The sequence below is a fragment of the Furipterus horrens genome, unplaced genomic scaffold (genome assembly GCF_987537825.1).
Source record: "Furipterus horrens unplaced genomic scaffold, mFurHor1.1.pri manual_scaffold_4, whole genome shotgun sequence".
In the NCBI taxonomy this organism is placed as follows: domain Eukaryota; kingdom Metazoa; phylum Chordata; class Mammalia; order Chiroptera; family Furipteridae; genus Furipterus; species Furipterus horrens.
In genome coordinates this window covers 109857200-109877541 of record NW_028327174.1, presented here as the reverse complement: position 1 = coordinate 109877541, position 20342 = coordinate 109857200, and the positions used below count along the sequence as shown (strand labels likewise).

Sequence of the window (20342 nt, the reverse complement as noted above, 5' to 3'; positions counted from 1 at the left end):
AAGAGTTCTAGCTATTTATTTCATAGGTTATTTCTTAATTTGTGTTTGCCTGGTTTTTATGATAGAATTTAGGTGAGCGTTTGTGGTATATATCATCATATGAGACACTTAATGTCAACTTTTCCCATTAATTGTAATGTAAATATGATCATATGAGTAAAATATTATTGGACAGGATTATATATTTCCCATGGGAATTAATAAGTATATTATGGATATTTCTTATAAATATTTTGTTTGTCATCACGTTTGCCCATCACTTTTAGGTTATTATTATTATTGTCTGAAAAAATTCATAAGATAAATGCCAACTGGTAATTTTTAAAATTCCATCATATCTTCTATTTTATTAGTTTGGAATCTACTGTAAGGAAGAGGTGCTCCCATTCCACCATTTATATCTATTTGGACTCGTGGATTCTTATTTTGTTATATGAGTTATAAAATATTATACTCGTTATTCCTTTTGTTAGTCAAATGTCTCATTGATTTTTGAAGGCTTTACCTCCCCATTTTCAGTTCAGATATGTCTTACCAAGGTGATGACATTATTTAGCTTTTAGTTCCTTTCAGCAATAAATTATCAGGCAAGAAGACCAGCGTAATGTTCCCTGGGTAGTAAGACAGTTAAGGTTCCTGCAGTCAACCATACAGTAAAAAGCTACAGAGCTGACATACATACCCTAGAAGCAAGATGGCAAATATCTTGTAATTTCTGCTAAAGTAAACAAAACAGCTTCTGGTGTTTCCTATTTATTTGGATAAGGGAAAATAAAAAATTCCCCAGGTCAATAGCTACATTCTATGTGGTTTTGATATCAGTTAAATTGGTGATTAAACTGGGAAGTGATAGGTAATATTATTTTCCCATGCACATTTCAAGTTTTTAGTGGTGACATTAATTTCCTAAATTCCCTCCTATTCATGTTTTAACATTTGCTATACTAGGGAAGAGTTAGAGGAGAGAAGTACCAAAGATTTCTACATGGTCCTTTCTGTCATAATAACCACTATTCCAATTTTCATAGGACCAATATGGTAATGCACTCAAGTGCTAATGATTGCTATTATAATATATATTCAAAATCTCAATAATCAGTGGATAATTTGGAAGTTCCACTGGAGGTATGGTGTTGCTGATTCATGTCAGTGCTCTGTTGATCACCTGATATCCATAAATCCCATGCACACTGGTAAATAGAATGTAGATCTCTAGGTTATAGTGTTAACTTTGGCAAGCATTTAATAATCTAAGTATATAAGCAACTTAAAAATGACTGCAGGTATCTGTGGTAAAGACTAAGAAAAAATATGCAGAATATGGATGTTGTAGTGGTTTTCCTAAAGTATACCCAACTGCTGCTTTGTTCAAGAGTCTGTAGGTTAAGAATTGATTCAGGTCTGATAGAGGGGAAATAGAGCATTTTGGTTAACGTACTATCCTGGCGCCCTGTTGTGTTGAGTAATCCTGTCTTATTCTCGGTTTCTGAGACTTAAACATTATTTGTTCAGGGCCATATAATATATATACTTATTCTGATTTCATCTGTAGTATCTCTCATCAACCTAACTACCCTAAACAGCCTCAGAAAGGCTTTTCAGAGATGCTGATTCCTCCTCCCCTGGTCCTCCCACCCCACATAACTTCCATGCATCTCAAAGACTTAATGAAGGTCAAAGTCTTAGCTGTCTTGTGGTCCTTAGAGCAGTGTCTGAATTTCCATTTTTTTGAAATATTTAAAGTATTTGTATAAGAATTTTGACATTTCAGTTTCAAAGAGAAGACCACCAGCAAGTCTTGATTTTTAAAAATCAGCTGTACAAGTAAAACATTAGACTGGACTTTGCTGCTCAAGATGGCATGTTGTATCCAGAAATATGTAGATATGTATTCACATGCTGACTATTGATATATTCAGTCTGACCTAAAATTATATTTTCATCTTCAGAACTAATTTCTTTTAATCTTCCATATGTTCATGCTATTATATTGATATACTTTCCAACATTGTGCTTTTTAAATTGTATTTAAGCCTCTCTTCTCAAGCTGTACTTTAAAATTTGTTTGTATTATATAATTTGTACAAGAAGGAAATTTTCTCTAATAATAGGTTATTAGTGAGGAATTTAGTATATAAGAATTGCCTTTATTTTGAAAAGTATGTACATAGTTTCAGTGTGTTGTAAGCATTGAAAAGAGGGAGAAAAATTATACAGGTGAGGAAGAGGCTGCTTTAGCTGGCAGAAGAGGCTTAGGGAGAGCTGTGGTTTTGGGAGAGCCATGAGTTTTGAAATTTCCCATTTGCCACAGTATCTCACATTCTAGAGTCCACACTTTATAATCGAGGTACTGAATTTTACATAAGAAATTTGGAAAATCAGTAAATTTAGTTGTCATTGCATAGTTGGCAGCCTATAAGATATTATCTTTATTTAATTACTAGCTACCTTTTCACTAATGCTGCTAGATATAACTGGTTTTTAAAATTACATAGAATCCCTTGTTTCAGTCTATGTAAGAAAACATTTTAGGAATTTGGATTTGATTCCTTTCCTTTAATTGTCTTAAGTTCTTTAGAAACAGCCACCCTATGTAGCATTTCTTGAATTACTTTTGTCCATCATACAATTCCATCATGGGAACATCAAGGATCTCCCAAACTGGCTTTCAATCAATTCTTTAATCATGGTGATCACAGGGAATAATTAATTTTCTCTTACATAACTGAGTGTTGTGGGCAACCAGCTGTTCATCTATTAATGGAATTGGGATTTTCATTGCCTTTAGCAGTAAAAGCAGATAATTAAGCTCACATTTCTTCCATTTTAGTTCAATTCTCTTATCTATAATGTATTCTTGGTTCCAAAGGCTGAATCAGATAGGTTCTCATTTGAAATCAAGACAAATCATCTCAATTCCAAGAAACAAAGAAAACTGGGAGGATATCTGTACAATGAGGTTTGAAAAGTGGGTAGAAACCAATAGTAGATCAAAGGCAGGTAATAAGTGTTTTCAGAACCACCAACCACACCTTATCTTCTTGAACACACATTAAAATACAGAAGATGAGAACCATATGATTTCACTTATATGTGGGATATAAAACCAAAAGAAAAAAATGAACAAACAATAAAAACAAACAAAAATTCATAGACACAGACAAAAGCATGGTGCTTACCAGAGGGAAATGGTGTGGGAGGTGGGTAGTAAAGGGTAAAGAGTGTCAAATAAATGGGGACAGAAGAGATTTTACTTTGGATGGTGGGCACACAATACAATATACAGATGTTGTATCATAGAATTGTACAGTTGAAACTTATATAATTTTATTACTCAATGTCAGTCCAAAAAATTTAATTGAAAATAAGTAAAAAGTAAAAAAGCGTGAAAGGGGTAGAAGATTTGAACAACACATCTATCAAGTGTGATGTTAGGAACACATATAACTTTGCACCCAGCAGTGAAAAAATACCCATTCATCACAGACATACATTTTCAGAGCTGCAGCCTGAAAGGACAGATTAGGGACAACACTTAGTCTGTTACAGGCCTTCCTTTTCTAGTGAATACCGAACTGGAAATTATTGTTGTCAAAATTTTTCTGTAGTCTATGTGAATACATTATATTAGACTAATCGTCGGCAGCCGTCCGTCTCGAGAGACGATGGTGTAGCTTCTTAAGAGTCTATCTGCACCACCGAGAATGGCTGTGCAGTCCAACTCGGGAGTGACACGGTATCTGTCTCCTCCCGTGTTGAATCGACATCTTGTGATGACGCTGGAATGTCCTCTCCAGTGAAGCTGAAGCTACAGAGCCTGGGCAGGGTGATATGGAGGGTCTGCTGTTGCCCATGCAGCAGACACCCCCTCTCTTCGCAGCTGAAGGGTCCAAGGGAAAGACGGAGTCAATACAGCTTGGCTTCAGGTGCGCCGCAGGAGTTGCCGGTGTTGACTACAACGTCAAACTGCCTTAGGGACTCCGGCTCCGGATTTTCTGTCGGGGTTTACTCCCTTAGCCTTTCCCCTGAAGAGGTATGCCGCAAGGCAGCGGAGGTTTTTTGGAGTCAGAGTTTTCCTTCTCTGATGTGCCCTGACTGGAAGATCGAACCAGCGACACTTAGCTCGCAGGCCGACGCTCAATCCACTGAGCCAAACCAGCCAGGGACATATTAGACTAATAGTTATGCAAATATCAATAGTATATAGGTGGATATAATTATACTTTATTTTTTAACAGACCTAATTACAAATTTTTTTCTCTCTAAAGGACTCTGTCTTATCTTTACATTTTTTCATTTATTTTATTTTATTGTTGTTCAGTTGAAGTTGTCCCATCTTTCCCCCATTGCTCTCCCCTGCCCTGCCCACTCCACTGCTTCCACAGTCAATCCCCATCTCGTTGTTCATGTCCATGGGTTCTTTATACTTGTTCTTTGACCAGACCCTTCCCCTTCTTTCCCTTGTTATTGCCTACCTCCCTCCCCACTGGTTGCTGTCAGTTTGATCCTTATTTCCATGTCACTGATTCTAATTATAATTTATATATAATCACTTTGTGTTTTGGTAGTTACCATGTATTTGAGGAAAAAATAATGAGAGCATGAACACTGGTTTAATGGTTAGTTACTTTCAATTACCTATCTCTGGGATAAATTATTCATGAGAGAAGTTATTTAACTGTGCTTGTGTAGCTAAAATTCAACTTAATAAAACTATCATTAATATAATTTTATAGAATCATTATAGATCAGTCGTTATTGGTAATCTTATTCCTATCCAAAATAATTATTATAAAATTAAAGTGATGAGAATGTCAAAATATCCAATTCCATATAAAATATTTTGACTTATATTGTGTCACAATTATAATTATACCCTATGGTATTTTGTGTCAGCCAGAGAAACAATTTGATTGTGATGAGGAAGGCCTTATTTCTTATTGTTGAAATCGCCTCTTTTAGTTTCAAACATGAGAAAAGTACTACTTTGCAGTTTCCTTATGCAGAAACTAACTACATTCCACCTAATTTTTTGAGTATTAACTAATATTTAATGAGCACCCACTGGCCATGTGACTGTGAAATAAGCATACATCTCTTTAAATGCCTATTTATTTCCAAATTATAGTATTTTTTAAAGATGCTGAGAATCTAAACAATTTTACAATATGAAAAACATAATAGTTCCCTTATGGAAAATTAACACTCTTTAAAATATCCCAGAAACCAAAGAAAAAGAAAAACCATGTCTCTGAATATTAATAACTTCCATAGTTTTAAGTTATTTTTTGTATGTTTTATGGATTATGCTGTTACAGTTCTCCTAATTTCTTTTCCCTTTGCTCCCTTCCACCCAGCACCCACCCTCATTCCAGCAGTCCCACCCCCCTCACCTTAGCTCATATCCAGGTCATGCATAAAAGTTCCTTTGACTTTATGCTTTCCTGTACTGTTCTTAACACTTCCATCTATTCTGCACCCTCATACTATGCTTCTTAATTCTTGCACCATTGTCCTCCTTTTCTCCCCTTCCCCCTCCCAGATGACACCCCTCCACATACTCCTGCTCTAGTTGTCCTCTTAGTTTGTTTTTGTTTTTGTAGATTCTGTTTTTGTTAGTTATGATTTTGTTGTCATTTTAATGTTCATAATTTTGATACTCTTTTTCTTAAACAAATCTCTTTAATATTTCATATAATAACGGCTTGGTGATGATGGACTCCTTTTGCTTTTCCTTGTCTGGCAAGCACTTTATCTGCCCTTCCATTTTAAGTGATAGTTTTGTTGGATAGAGTAATCTTAGTTGTAGGTCCTTGCCTCTCATCACTTAGAATATTTTCGGCCAGTCCCTTCTTGCCTACAATGTTTCCTTTGAGAAATCAGCTGACAGGCTTATGGGAACTCCTTTGTAGATAACTCTTCTTTTCTCTTACTGCTTTTAAGAGTCTCTCTTTATCCTTAACCTTTATCATTTTAATTATGATGTTTCTTGGTGTGGTCCTCTTTGGGTCTAGCCTTTTTGGGACTCTCTGCTTCCTGGACCTGTATGTCTATTTCCTTCGCCAAATTTGGGGAGTTTTCCTTCATTATTTTTTCACATAAGTTTTCAATTTCTTGTTCTTCCTCTTCTCCTTCTGGCACCCCTATGATTCAGATGTTTGGGCACTTAAAGCTAACCCAGAGGTTTCTAAGCCTCTCCTCATTTTTTTTCAATCCTTGTTTCCTCCTTCTGTACTGGTTGACCATTTATTTCTTCCTTATGTTCCAATTCATTGATTTGAACCCTGATTTCCTTTTCTTCACCACTAGTTTTATGTGGATTTTTCTTCATTTCACTTAGTATGACCTTCATTTCTTCCTTGTCATGCTTAATCTTTTCTGTCAAGTCTGTGAGAATCTTTATCACCAGTGCTTTAAACTGTCTATCTGTTAAATTGGCTATCTCCCTGTCTATTAGGTTAGCTATCTCCTCATCCTGCACTCTCCCACTGGAACCTTGATTGGCCCCCCATTTTGGGCTATACTTCTCTGTCTCCTCATATTGACAGCTTTCTGTATTTGTCTCTATGACTTAGGTAGAGCTGTTGAACCTGTTATATTGTTAGTAGTGGAACCTTAGATATTCATTAGTGCTGGTGACCCATTTTACAATGTTGTGGCACTGTATGTGGGGGAGGGGTCTGAGAGGGAAGAGTGACACTTGCCCTGCACTTGCCACTTTTCCAGGCACTTCTCCCCCTTCCCATACTAAAAAAAGATGCCTCCTTTGAGATACTGGCAGTTTTTTTCCTCTGCCCCATCCCTCCACTGATTTTCACAGTCAGAAGCAATGTGAAATGCGGCTCTATTTTCCCTGGCCCTGGAACCATGCACTGTGAGGTCTGGTCTGAGGCTGGGATGGGTCTGGTCTTGGGCTGGGATTGCTTCCCAGGTTTTAAATGTATGACTGCACTTTTCACAGCACCTACAGTCCCTGTGCTGCTGCCACTGCTGCCAGCCATGGCTGCCACTAGCTGGCCACCAGCTGCTGCTGCCGAACACCACCCCCACAGCCATTGCTACAGTGCTGCATCTCATTCTCTCAATCCCGGCTCTACCTCTCCTACCTTTCTGGATGAATATTTCTTATTTCTTTGTTGAACTTTGATATAGTTTGATTTTCTGGATCTTCTGGGATTTTTTAGTTTTGAAGTGGTTGTAAATTACTTCTTAGTTGTGAGGGAGATGCAGCATGTCTTCCTATGGCCTCAATCTTGGCCAGAAGTCCCATAGTTTTAAGTTCTTACAGAACTTTTTTTTTTCAGATATTGAACAGCATTCAGAATAGTTCTGGCATATCAATGAGAAAAGAGTAATTAAAAGGAAAATCTTTGCACCTAATATTTACAAAATTCTTAAGCACTTAAAGATATTGAATTCTACTTACTATGGAACTAATAGATAATGCTTCTGGGAGAGCAAATGGGAAATTGGTATCAATTATATAAATAAAGCCATAATTCAACCAAAAAATGTATCTTAAATTGAACTATTTCTAATGAAAAAGAGCAGACAAATTCAGGGTTAGAGTTAGGATTTTAATTTCCTTCCTCTTTAGTGGACAGGTGGTGGTGGTGGGTATTGAGTGTGAAGGCTATTAGCAAATCTAGGAATTTTCAATATACCAAATGGCTGGCTGTGGTCTTATCTGAAAGATTCATATTGGTGTTAGATAAGAAAGTATAATGCTTAGGCTTTGTTTATCTAAAATTATGTATTTAAAATTTATGATGGGCAACTATAGATTAGAAAATTATAAATTAGAAAATTTCCTTGTAAGCAAGGAAAGCTACAGAGTTTCATCCACTCCATAGCTGGGCAGGACTGAGCTTAAAAGTGATCATTAGGAACATTAGGGTATAGTCAGATGAGGCAAATAGTCTCAATTTTTTTATGGTAACGTGGTCTGACATGATCCTGATGTGCTATCTAGTTGGTAGATTTATATGGGGTGAGTTTATTTGTTAGACCTCCTGACTGGCTTATATTTGGTAGAAGAGATGTAAACAATTTTAGCATTGGGTAGAAAAAGAAAAATGTGAAAACCACATGCATTTCAACAAAGAGTGTGCTATCTGAAGGCAATTTGCTGAGAAAAAAATGACTGTAATATAAAAGCTTTCAGTTCTTGCTCTCACTGCTATCCACTGGGAGTGCAGTGAATGTACCTTTTTTATATGACAGGATTTATATCACTGGTCTCCAGAAAACTGTAGTAGTAGCCTTCATCAGATACAAGTGGTAAGGAGGATATGTTACTGTCAAATACTAGGAAAAGAGTGTGTCACTTAGTCTGCATGCTAACAACCAGTTGAGGCAAGTGCAGAAAGAGTAGTCATCAGATAACAAAAAGTTTGTTTTGCACTTTTTATTTTTTAAAAACATGCATTGATCTTAGTGAGTTAGATGCATGTCTTCCTATGTAGAACCCAAGTCTCAGTATTCTTCAAAGTGGAACAGACATGTTTCCATTGCTGTAAACCTAGACATGAGTTTACAGGGACTCAATACATGAATTTTCCATAGCTGTATCTGTGATAAATTAACTGCAATGATTCAATACTGCTTGTCAAGCATTTTTCTCAGCACTTCACATAATTTACCTTATTTAGTGCTTTCAATAACCACATGAATAAGGAATAGTTATTATCTCTATTATTATAGATGATGGATCCTGTCTATATATGGATCCTGTCTATTTTTCTTTAAGTATATTTTATTGATTATGTTGTTACAGTAGTCCCAGTTTTTTTTCCCCTTTGCTCCCCTCTGCCCAGTAACCCTCTTCCCTCCAGCAATCCCACCCCCCTAATTCATGTCCATGGGTCATGCATATAAGTTCTTTGGCTTCACCCTTTCCTGTATTATTCTTAACTTCCCCCTGTATATTTTGTACCAACCAATTAAGCTTCTTAGTTCCTGCACCATTTCCCCATTTCTCCATTTTGTTTTTAATTTTTAGATTTGGTTGTTAATAGTTGTGAGTTTGTTGTCATTTTCGTGTTCATAGTTTTGATCTTATTTTTCTTAAGTCCCTTTGACATTTTATATAATAATGGCTTGGTGATGATGAGCTCCTTTAGCTTCACCTTGTCTGGTAAGCACTTCATCTGCCCTTCCCTTCTAAATGATAGCTTTGCTGGATAGAGTAATCTTGTTTGTAGGTCCTTGCTTTTTATCACTTTGAATACTGCTTGCCAGTCCCTTCTTGCCTAAAAAGTATCTTTTGAGAAATCAGCTGATAGCCTTATAGACATCCCTTTGTAGGCAACTCTTCACTTTCTCCTGCTGCTTTTAGGATTCTCTTTATCTTTTACCTTTGGCGTTTTAATTATGATGTATCTTGGTGTGGTAACCTCTGGGGCCAGCTCACCTGGGACTCTCTGTGCTTCCTGGACTTGTATATCTATTTCCTTCACAAAATTTGGGAAGTTTTCCTCCGCTGTTTTTTCACATAAGTTTTCAATTTCTTGCTCTTCCTCTTCTCCTTCTGGCACCCCCACGATTCAGATGTTGGCACATTTAAAGTTGTCCCAGAGGTTCCTAAGCCTCTCCTCATTTTTTTTTTTAATTCTTGTTTCCTCATTCTCTATTGGTTGACTGTTTTTTTCTTCCTTATGTTCCAAATCATTGAGTTGAACCCTGGTTTTCTTTCCTTCACCCTTTGTTTTGTGTGGATTTTCCTTCATTTCACTTAGCATAGCTTTCACTTATTCCCTTATGTGTTTGCCATGCTCATGCATATCTGTCAAGCCTGTGAGCATCTTTATCACCAGTGTTTTGAATTCTGTGTCTGTTAGGTTGGCTATCTTCTCACCACTGGCACCTTGATCTGTTCCCTCTTTTGGGCCATACTTCTCTGTCTCCTCATCTTAACAGGCTCCTGTGTTCGTTTGCCTCTGTGTCTTAAGTAGAGTTGTCACTCCTATTATGTTGTAAGGGGCAGAGCCTTAGGGATTCCTCAGTACAGGAGACTCGTTTCACCACGTTGTAGCACTGTATGTGGGGAAGGGGTCTGAGAGGGAACAATGCTGCTTGCCCAGCACTCACCACTTTTCCAGGCACTTCTCCCTCTTAAGTATGGGGCTGGTGCCCCTCTAGCTGTTGCCCTGATCGTCACTCCCAGAGCAGGTGGGTCTGTGGATGTTCTAGGACCATAGAGGCCCTTTAAACAAGCATACTCTTCTGAGAAACTGGCAGTTTCTTCCTCCACCCCAACCCCCAGTGGTCTGTACAGTCAGAAGCAATGAGGCTTTATTTTCCCCAGTGCTGGGACCATGAGCTGTGCAGTCTGGTGTGGAGCTGGGATCGCTCCCCAGGTGCCCTCCTGACTTTTTAAAACGTGTAATTTTGCTTTCTGCCAGCCTGTCACTGCCACTGCTGCTGCCACCACCACACCGCATCCTCTCCTCCCCGGTTCCTCCTCTCTTATCTATCTGAATGAGTATTTTTTCTTTATATCTTTATTTGTTTGGCTTCCATGCAGCTTGATTTTTCTAGAACTTCTGGTTATTTCTAGTTTGAGGTAGTATTCCTTCTTAGTTGTGGAGGGAGATATAGCATGTCTGTCTATGCCTCCATCTTGGCCGGAAGTCCCCATTTCCATGTTTTCGATCTTATGGATATATATATATACAAACTTTTTATCATTTTTATGACATTTTAGTTGATTTGGTGAGCAAGCTAAGTAATATATATTTGATTCACTAAAATCAGAAGCTGGCCTTCCATCCCCAAACACAACCTGCTACCACTAAGTTACCACTGAAGAGAGAATGTGCTTATGAAGAGAGGCACGTAGACCATGTGTGCCTGATACTCTTCCCCTGAAGTTCATGCTTCTCCTCTTGTTGCTATGCCGCCGTCAGGGCCATTCAGCCCTGTTCCACCCACTCAACTATCATATTAATATTTACCAAGATGTGGGCAGCTCTCTTAAATAATTTAAAAACTGAAAGTAGTGAGTATGTAAAGATTATTGCTAACTCTATCTCAACCACATGGGCAAAGATATAAGAAGAAAAAGACATGAAGAAATCATAGACCTCTTCTTTTATGCCTGTCCTTCTACCAGTCCACACAGACTTCAGTTTTGAGAACACTGTCATCCACAGAGCTCACTAGAGTGCACCTGTATATCCATGCATTATTTGTTCGTGTGAGATAGTTCACTTTAAATACTTTAAAATATATCTGTCTTTTATGGCACTTCAAGGTTTAGTTTTCCTTTCTTCATAAACTTGCAGTAAGTTTGTTTTTTCCTGATCAAAATGTGGATTACTTTTCTTTCAGAATTTACCTATAAGCTTCTGATATCTGTGTAGATCTAACCTCTGTAAAATTTCAACGGTGCAAACAATTCCTTCTCCCTTAAATCTCAATCTTCTACAGCATGCATAATATATATTGCATACAAAAGAGGGAAATAATAAACTTAATTAATAAAATCATTTCCCACAATTTGTCTATAACAGGGTGACCTGAACTCTGGTGACGCTGAAAGTGGTAAAACTGCCAACGTTTTTTTCCCCCTCATCTTCAACTTCAGTGTCAGGTATTTATTTTGACATTGTCCTTTTCTTTATACCCAGTAGAATTCACCATCATTTTGAATATTGATAAATGGTGTTGCTTATATAAAGTGATTAGAAGAAAGAGAACAGTTCTGGGAACATGCATATTAACTTCAGAAAAAAAGGCAATATAAACCAGAGGTAGTAGAAAAAAATCAGAGAATAAAACAGGAAGAGAAATAATTATCAAACTGTCAGATGCAAGTTTTAGAACACGGAAATACAGTCAAGATACGGTGGGGTTGAGGAGGGGCAGGGAAATGACTTGCTAATGCAAAACTCACATGAATACATAATTGAGAATAGAGAAAAATTAAGGTTATACAGAAAGAAGTGGTTATGACAGTATTTCTTTTTTAAGTCAAATAATAGTTTTATTATATATTTTATATTATTATGTAGCATTGATTCATCAAACTAATCAGTAGATGAAGCTAAAACTGGACAGTCAAGACTTGTGAAGATATGTAAGAATTTTTCTTTACAAAACAGACTATCATCACATTTTTTAAATGTTTATTTGTGAGCCTTTGGAAACATTAATTTGATAGCACAAAATTATTTATTTATTTACTTACTTATTATTGAATTTATTGTGGTAATAGATTAAAAAGCTGTGGCATGTTTACACAATGGAATACTACTCAGCTGCAAAAAAAAAAAGAGAAGAGAGTCTTATCTTATGGAACAGCATGGATGGACCTAGAGAGCATTATGCTGAGTGATATAAGCCAAAGATAAAAAGACAAGAACCATATGATTTCATTTATATATGGAATCTGATGAACAAAATAAAGTAACAAACAAAATAGAAACAGACTCATAGATACACAGAAAAGATTGATAGTTGCCAGAGGGGATGGGGTTGGGGACTGAGTGAAAAAGATACAGGAATTAAGGGGAAAAAAAGTCATAAACAGAGACAACAATATGGTGATTACCAGAGAGAAAGGGGATGGGAAGAAATAGAGGAGGGTAACTGTGGAGAAAAATGGTGATGGAAGGCTTGACTCTGGTTGGTGAACACAATTTAGTATACAGATAATGACAGCGTTTCAGTGTTTCAAATGAGTATTTGAGCCTATTTAAATGGGCTGTTAAATGTATAACCATATCCTACAAAACACTGTTACTCTTTTTCGTTTTATTTCAGATAATGCTTTTAAATACTAACGAATCTCTTAAATTTTTTCAGAACTGAAATTCCAAAATTCCGATATTATGAGATGTAAGTATAACAGTAAGTTTCACTGCTAGGTCTAAACCTAAAATGCAAATGTGGTTTCTGTATTTTAAGAGAGCATTTGTCTTACATATATCTAGGCCTGACCTCTTGATAAGTTGTACATTGACAAGGACCAACCAGCCTAAGAGATAAATAAGCTTTCAAATCTTATTGATTAGAATAATCTATTTTGAAATAACTCAAAACAATAGCATTAGCCAAGTTCCTTTGTTATGTGTAAGATAAAAAACAAAATGCAACAATAGATATTTCCACTTGGAGAATTTTGTAGTTACATACAAGGTGGAAAAATTCACATCTTTCTACACAGTATATATTTTCTTGTGAACAGGAAGTAAATATATCCCTCTAACTAACTAGAGTTCCTGGGAAAGGACAAAGGTGTACAAAAGGTTTTCTTTTTTTGTTTTTTTGTTGTTTTTTTTTAGAACATGAAACCATAAATGTTAGTCATTAATAATAGCTTTTCTTTTCATGTGCTATTTAGGATCAGTACTTATTTTTGAAATGTCTTTCAAGTTTATATTTCCATAGAAATGTCCTAGATTTCATGGAAATATTTTATGTTTGACAGTAAGAACACTGTCTTGCTTTTTTAGTTCTGAACCATGGTATCTGTGTTATTAAATATATATTTTTGAATGATTAAAGGGTGAATAAAAAAATCCATAAATGCTAAATAATAATTCCAGTCAAAACATAAAATACTCTAATCAAAACACAAATATAACAATAATATTTGTTGTGTATGGCTTTACTCTTAATATATGTAATTTTTGCCTAAACCTTCATGCTCATATGATAATCCAAAGAATTTTAAATTTGAAAATAGTGGTGACTTTCAAATGCATTTTTGATGTTTTCAATATAATAGTAAAAGTGAATATTTCCTTTACATTTTTACTTTAATTGTACATATTTTAATACTTTGAGTATTAAATATTTTGAAAAAAAGTCTATTACATCATTATGACTCAGTATCTCTTCAAGTTAAGGCCAAAAGACTTGCAAACACAGAGCTGTACATTAAGCCAATGGCTCCCAAACTTCAAGGAGCATAGAAATTAACCAGAGAGCAGGTAAAAAGTCAAAATTACTAACCTCCTCCAGTAGAGATTTTGGTTCAGGATGTCTAGAATACTGTGCTTTCCCAAGCATACAGATTACTTTCTGATGCAGGTGACACCTGAACTTATTATAAAATATACTGTACTGGAGATAAATTACATGACAGCAGGTACTGTGTCATAATTTGGTCCTCCAAAGAGTTGACCTAAGATTAGGATTCAAGTGAAAGCAGTTTATTTGGGAAATTCAGATTACAGCGATAGAGGAGAAGAAAATAAATGCAGTACAGGGAAGGAATAAGAGTTGATAAAGGCAATACTATTAGAGAGTGGCCAGCAGAACCCTAATCCCGATTATCCTACCAGAAGGGAAAGGAGCTGAGGTATTTATATACTAAATCAAAAGAGTCATTGGTAAAGACTGATCCAAAGAGATGTTAATTTCTCACCACTTTCTGCCTGCCTGGAGAGGGTGCTGGACTCTCTGCAGTTCTGGCACAAATGCTTTTCAGCACAGATGCAGAGTGGCAAGTGGGAGTCACACCGTGCGCCTAGTAATGATATCTGATCATCATGGACCAGGCACTGACAGTGTCTACCACAGATTGTGTCTATATGTTTTATACCTCTCTCTTGAGTGTCTGGAATATAGCAGGAAATATGTATTTTCAAATAAATGACCAATAAATAAATAAAAAATGAAAGCCACACAACTAGTGATTTGCATTATGTTAAAATAAAACATGATGAGTGATTAAGGCAAAATTCTAAATTCTGAGTGCCATGGAATTCAGGGTAGTGAAATTTAAAGAATTTTTCCTCTTAGCTGATTGATCATTATCTTCATGGACACTACAGGGTCTCTGTTCTAAATTGGCACATCCTCCTATCACCCATGCCCTTTAGAAAATCCCTTCAGGAATATTTTATCTAGAATTATTTTTAAGGATTTTATGAAAAGCTTTATGTTACAACACAAATGATGGCTCCTGGTGTATACCCTTCTGATTAAATATTAATTTATTTTATCATTTTTTCATGATTTTAATATCCACATTGTTTAAATCACCATGAAGGCAAATAGGGAATAGCTAGGAATATCTTAGTCTCAAAAACAATTCAAATAAGTCTATATCTAATTGGCAGATATTTGTTACAATAATGTCTTGTCAATACTCACATGCTCACATTTTGTTACGCATACAGACACACATGTTCACATCCCTGATTAAGACACATGCCATCGAATTCCTTGAAGGTGCTGATTCAAGTAGAAAATGAGATGGCTTTTCAGATTCTCTGTCTTATTTATGTGTTTCAGATTTCCTATTTATATCTAAAAATATTGAGGTCAGAAACCTTGGAGGTTAAAAATACTGAATGTCTGAAATAGTTCACATCCTACTTGGAATTGGAGGGGGAGAGAAATGGATAAGAAAGTAATTATGCTTTATGAAATGTGTGGGTTAGAACTCAAAGTCTCAAAAATATCAACAAGCTAATACAGAGGTGGCAATTAGTCAAGCTGCATATATGTTCGTGGCAAATGGAGAAAGAAGTAAACTCTATGAACTAGACAATACATGTCATGCCCAACATCACTGAAATAAAATGCTTGTGCCTATATAAGTTCACCTTCACACAAACTACAAACATCTACATACACATCTTATGTAGGCTGAATAATCCTTTACTATAACCAAGTTTCAACCTTAACTTTGTATAAAATGTTCTCTCCCTTAAACAATGCACTCACATAGTTTTAATTTGATATTACACCCTTAAATTGTAGTAATTAAATTATTTTGAATTTTCTGTTAATTTTCCATTCTATCATATAGTTAAAAATCTTCTCCTTGCCACATGTCAGAAAGTTTTAAGGAGAGTGCAGTTGGACAAAATCTGGAGCCATGAAGTTGCTTACATAAATTACTTATAGCTTAAATACTATACAGTGAAATATAAAGTGCATTATAGGATCTTATAGTCCAGTCACAGGGTAAGGAAAGTATAAATGAATTATCCAGAGTGTGGTGAGGCTCACTTAAAATGTAGAATACATGAGAGTGGGAACCCAATAGACATTACTTAGACATCTGCTGGAATAAGTATTATGCACAGATTTAATAAAATTTTAGCACCTTTTTCTTAGCAATGTTATCTTTACAAGATTTTCTTTTTTAATCAAACCACTTTGCAAAGCTATTGTGACTATCAATGGACATTTTGTTTAAAGCCTTTAGTAAAATGCATGACACATTATAAGTATTCAATAAACATTGCTTTCTGCTATTTTGTTAACATTATTATTATGCCCACCCAAAACCAGTGGAAACAAACTTGGGGATAATATTCAGAGAGCACTTAGCAGAAGATGAAAAATAATAATAATAGTTGACATTTATTAAAATAACAAAATGTTCCAAGAACTGTACAAAGTACAAAACTCATTTAATCCTGTCAGCAATTCTATTCCATTTCCAATAGTACAAATGAAGAACCCAGTCCTCTGAGATACAAAGCATCTTTCTCAAAGTCCCACAGGTAGGAATGGCAGGGCTGGCATTTAACACAAGGAATCTAGTGTTAAAGAGAGACTCTTAACCAATATACTATGCTGTCTTTTGATAACAAAAATAACCATCTAAATAGAAACAAGTGCCACATAAGGCAGTTAGAAAAGAAATGGATGAAAAAATTAAATGTGTGTGTGTGTATATATATATCGTTGTCAGCAGCCGTCTGTCTTGAGAGACGATGGTGTAGCTTCTTAAGAGTCTATCTGCACTGCCGAGAATGGCTGTGCAGTCCGACTCGGGAGTGACACGGTATCTGTCTCCTCCCGTGTTGAATCGACATCTTGCGATGACGCTGGAGTGTCCTCTCCAGTGAAGCTGAAGCTACAGAGCCTGGGCAGGGTGATATGGAGGGTCTGCTGTTGCCCATGCAGCAGACCCCCCCTCTCTTCGCAGCTGAAGGGTCCAAGGGAAAGACGGAGTCAATACAGCTTGGCTTCAGGTGCGCCGCAGGAGTTGCCGGTGTTGACTACAACGTCAAACCGCCTTAGGGACTCCGGCTCCGGATTTTCTGTCGGGGTTTACTCCCTTAGCCTTTCCCCAGAAGAGGTATGCCGCAAGGCAGCGGAGGTTTTTTGGAGTCAGAGTTTTCCTTCTCTTTGTCATATTTGGCTCATGACTACACTATAAAGAGAAAAGAAAACTTAAAAATTAAATACTAGAATTTTTTTTGCCAGTGGTACAAGTGCTACATTAATGAATGTGTGACTAATTTATGGCTAAATAATTTGTATAGTTTTTATACTACTGAGCATGTTCTGTCACTACAGTTAAACTTTCTTTATTTTATTTTGCTTTACTATAAAAATAAAGCAAATAGATACACTAAATCAGTAAATATATATTACATACCATGTATGTATAACATATATATAATAAATATAATTTCTGAAGTTTAAAAAGTTCATGTCCAGTGTTAATTTAATTACCTACTACATTGCATAGTTACTGACAATCACAATCAGTATTCTGATATGCCGCTAGAGAACTATCTATTCCTTATTTATAAGATGGTATATTCTCCTTCACTGTAGGGTGTATTTATGTTTCCATGTACTTCCCCACGGTTATTCTGCCCTTCTTTGTCCTCAATACCCTCTTCTAAATAATCACACAAAATAAGCAAGCACACACAGAACCCAACAACAAAAAATCATATGTAGGGAGCATTTTTTTGTTGCTTTTACTTATAGTATGCAATTGCACTTTAGAGTCACATAGTTAAATCAGTTGCCTAATCTGAGTCTTTATTATAAAACCACAGAAAAACTTACATAATGTAAATAATATTTAATTAACTGTATCATATTTACTAACAACCACAATGAATACATTGTTAGGCAATATATTTTTCTCAGACATGGACATTTGATCACACAACACCTTAGTGGTCTGACTAAAGGCACTAAGCAAATTTGGGGCTGAAACAGGACACAGCCCAGGATGTCATGTCAGATGCCTGGCCTACTTCTCATCTCCTCAGGCCACAGGCTGAAAGCTGTAATGATATGCATTGCCACACCCATGACATGAATACTTAAAGCAAAAGATGCTCTTGTGGGGCCACACACTGTTTAAAGCAGTTTTATCTATTCTGAAATGAACAAAGAGAAGATGGGCTCTAGTCCCATGGGAGCCATGTTTCCTAATGTTTCCATTAGAAATAAACTACATTCAACTCTCCATAGCAACATTATTATGAACACGATTTTATGTGGAAAAATTACTACTATATTTCAGTTACATTGTGGTTAAATAGGCTTTTGTGAGCTGCACTGCAGATATTATCACCTCCTATATTGTTGCTATAGAAAAATGAAATCTGAGTCTACGCTAAAAATTGAAAAAAATTGATCAACAAGGGAAATATCTCTAGTAAAGTCATTTTAATTCTTCTTACATGAAAATTTAACTATGACTGCTTTGAGACAAATGGATACTTTCTTGTGTTAAGTGTTCCATATGCATATTTATCTCCATAACTTATCTATTAAAATATTATTTTCAATGTATTAGGCAGAAATAGGAAATGTCTAATACTTGACTATTTTGTACCTATAAAACTGACAGTTTTACATAGTGTAATTTAATGCACAGATATGAAGCAACTTAACTCTATTCATTATTGCAAGCCTAAACAGAGCCGGTCATATTATTATACACTACTTTAAACATTTTGCTTAATTTTATTTTCATTTAATAATGTTTTATTTAATATCTGTTGTGTACCAAGCATATACTTTTTGTTTTTTTGCATAAAGGCAAAACACATTTTTATTTGATTTATAAAATATAGAAAGACATAAACAATAAATGTCATTAATAGTTGAAGAAATATGGCTGTCAATTTTGTATCTTTTTCTGGTTTAGAAATATATGTGTTTAAAAATTATATCAATAAATATGCTGCTATTTTAATTTATATTACATTTTCCTGTGTTATGAACTGCTATTAGCATAAAAACATTTCAATAACTGATAGCAATGCATGGTTATATCCAAACAATCTAATTCTACTCCTGTGTTTGGATAGTTGGCTGTTTCTAATTTCTCTATGCAACATTATAAAATGAATACATATATAAATGCACGCATCTCAGATTCTAATCATAAGAAAATATTTTCTTTGAAATGGATATTTTGGATTAAAAAATCTATTTTACTTATTTATTAAACTTGAAATACTTATTGTAAAACTCCAAAAATGTACAGAAGTATGTGACTATGAAAGAAAAGTCAGAGAGATGCAGCACTGAAACAGTGCTGGCTTTCAAAGCTGAGAACGGGCTCTTTGGATCTCTGAGGTTTTCAAGATTTTGCTAAGGTCTATACTGAGCATCTCATGCTTGAGAAGGTTGTAGTTACTCTTGAGGGAGGCAGCTTTCCAGCAAGTGCCATACCAATAGATTACCTAACTTGTGAAAAGCACTTTCAAGTCAAGTGCAGAAATAGCCCATCTATCCACCAGGAGCGTTTCGAAATGTTTAGTCTGCTTATACTAAGCAGAGTAATCCGAGGGGTATTTCTGAAGTCTTTGCTAATACTGTTGTCCTCATAATAGGTGACACAATGCCCCCTGCATTGTATTCAAAGATGCTTTTTATTTTGCCATCACCAGCTCTCTTTTGCTAAGAGGCATAGACCTTTTCCCTATCATTCCAGGCCTTAAATTCTTGAAGAAGTAACACAGCCTACTTGGTCTTCTTGTAACCTTCCATTTCATCTTCAACCAGCAAAGGAAGATCAGGAATTTCCTCAATAGCATGACTTTCAGACTTGACCAGCACTGGTAAGGAGGTTGAGGTAGCCAGAGCAGAGCAGGTGGTGTATTGCTGCTGTGTTGTGTTCACTTTGTGATGCCAATGGTGCCAGGCTTTGGTTAGTGCAAACATGTGACCCCGACAACGCCACTTACCAAAGCACCCTAACTTTGTGACATTTTGTTATAGCACAATAATTTGTCACAGTAATTTTTGCATAATACATTAGCTTATATATTGACTTTTTGATAGACATTTGTGTTTATTCTAAATCTACAGGTAATAAATAAAGTTGCTATAAACATTAGCTTACCACTCTTGTATGAATATATATTTTTGTTTCTCTTGGTTGAATTTATAGAAACTGTAATCACCCATTTTCTATGGTAGTTGAGTGTTTAACTCATGTGAAAATACTAAACAGTGTGCAAAAGTTTCTGTAGAATTTTAGGATTCCAACAAAATATATCAGAGCTCCAATTGCTTCATATCCTAACACTTGATCTTGTCAGACATTTATCATTTTAATAATATTAATTAGAGTGAAGTGGTATATCAGTTTTTAAATAGTTTTAATGAAA

The 20342-nt window shown here is 35.7% G+C and overlaps 1 long non-coding RNA gene across 1 annotated transcript in view; it reads left to right on the top strand.

The window, feature by feature from the left end:
* Positions 1-20036, top strand: part of LOC150012659 (uncharacterized) — a 37025-nt gene extending 16989 nt beyond the window's left edge. The window contains exons 2-4 of the long non-coding RNA XR_016510767.1: positions 11514-11593; positions 12808-12840; positions 19664-20036. This is a non-coding gene — a long non-coding RNA (uncharacterized LOC150012659). The remainder of the gene's footprint in view (positions 1-11513; positions 11594-12807; positions 12841-19663) is intronic.
* Positions 20037-20342: the final 306 nt, after the last annotated feature.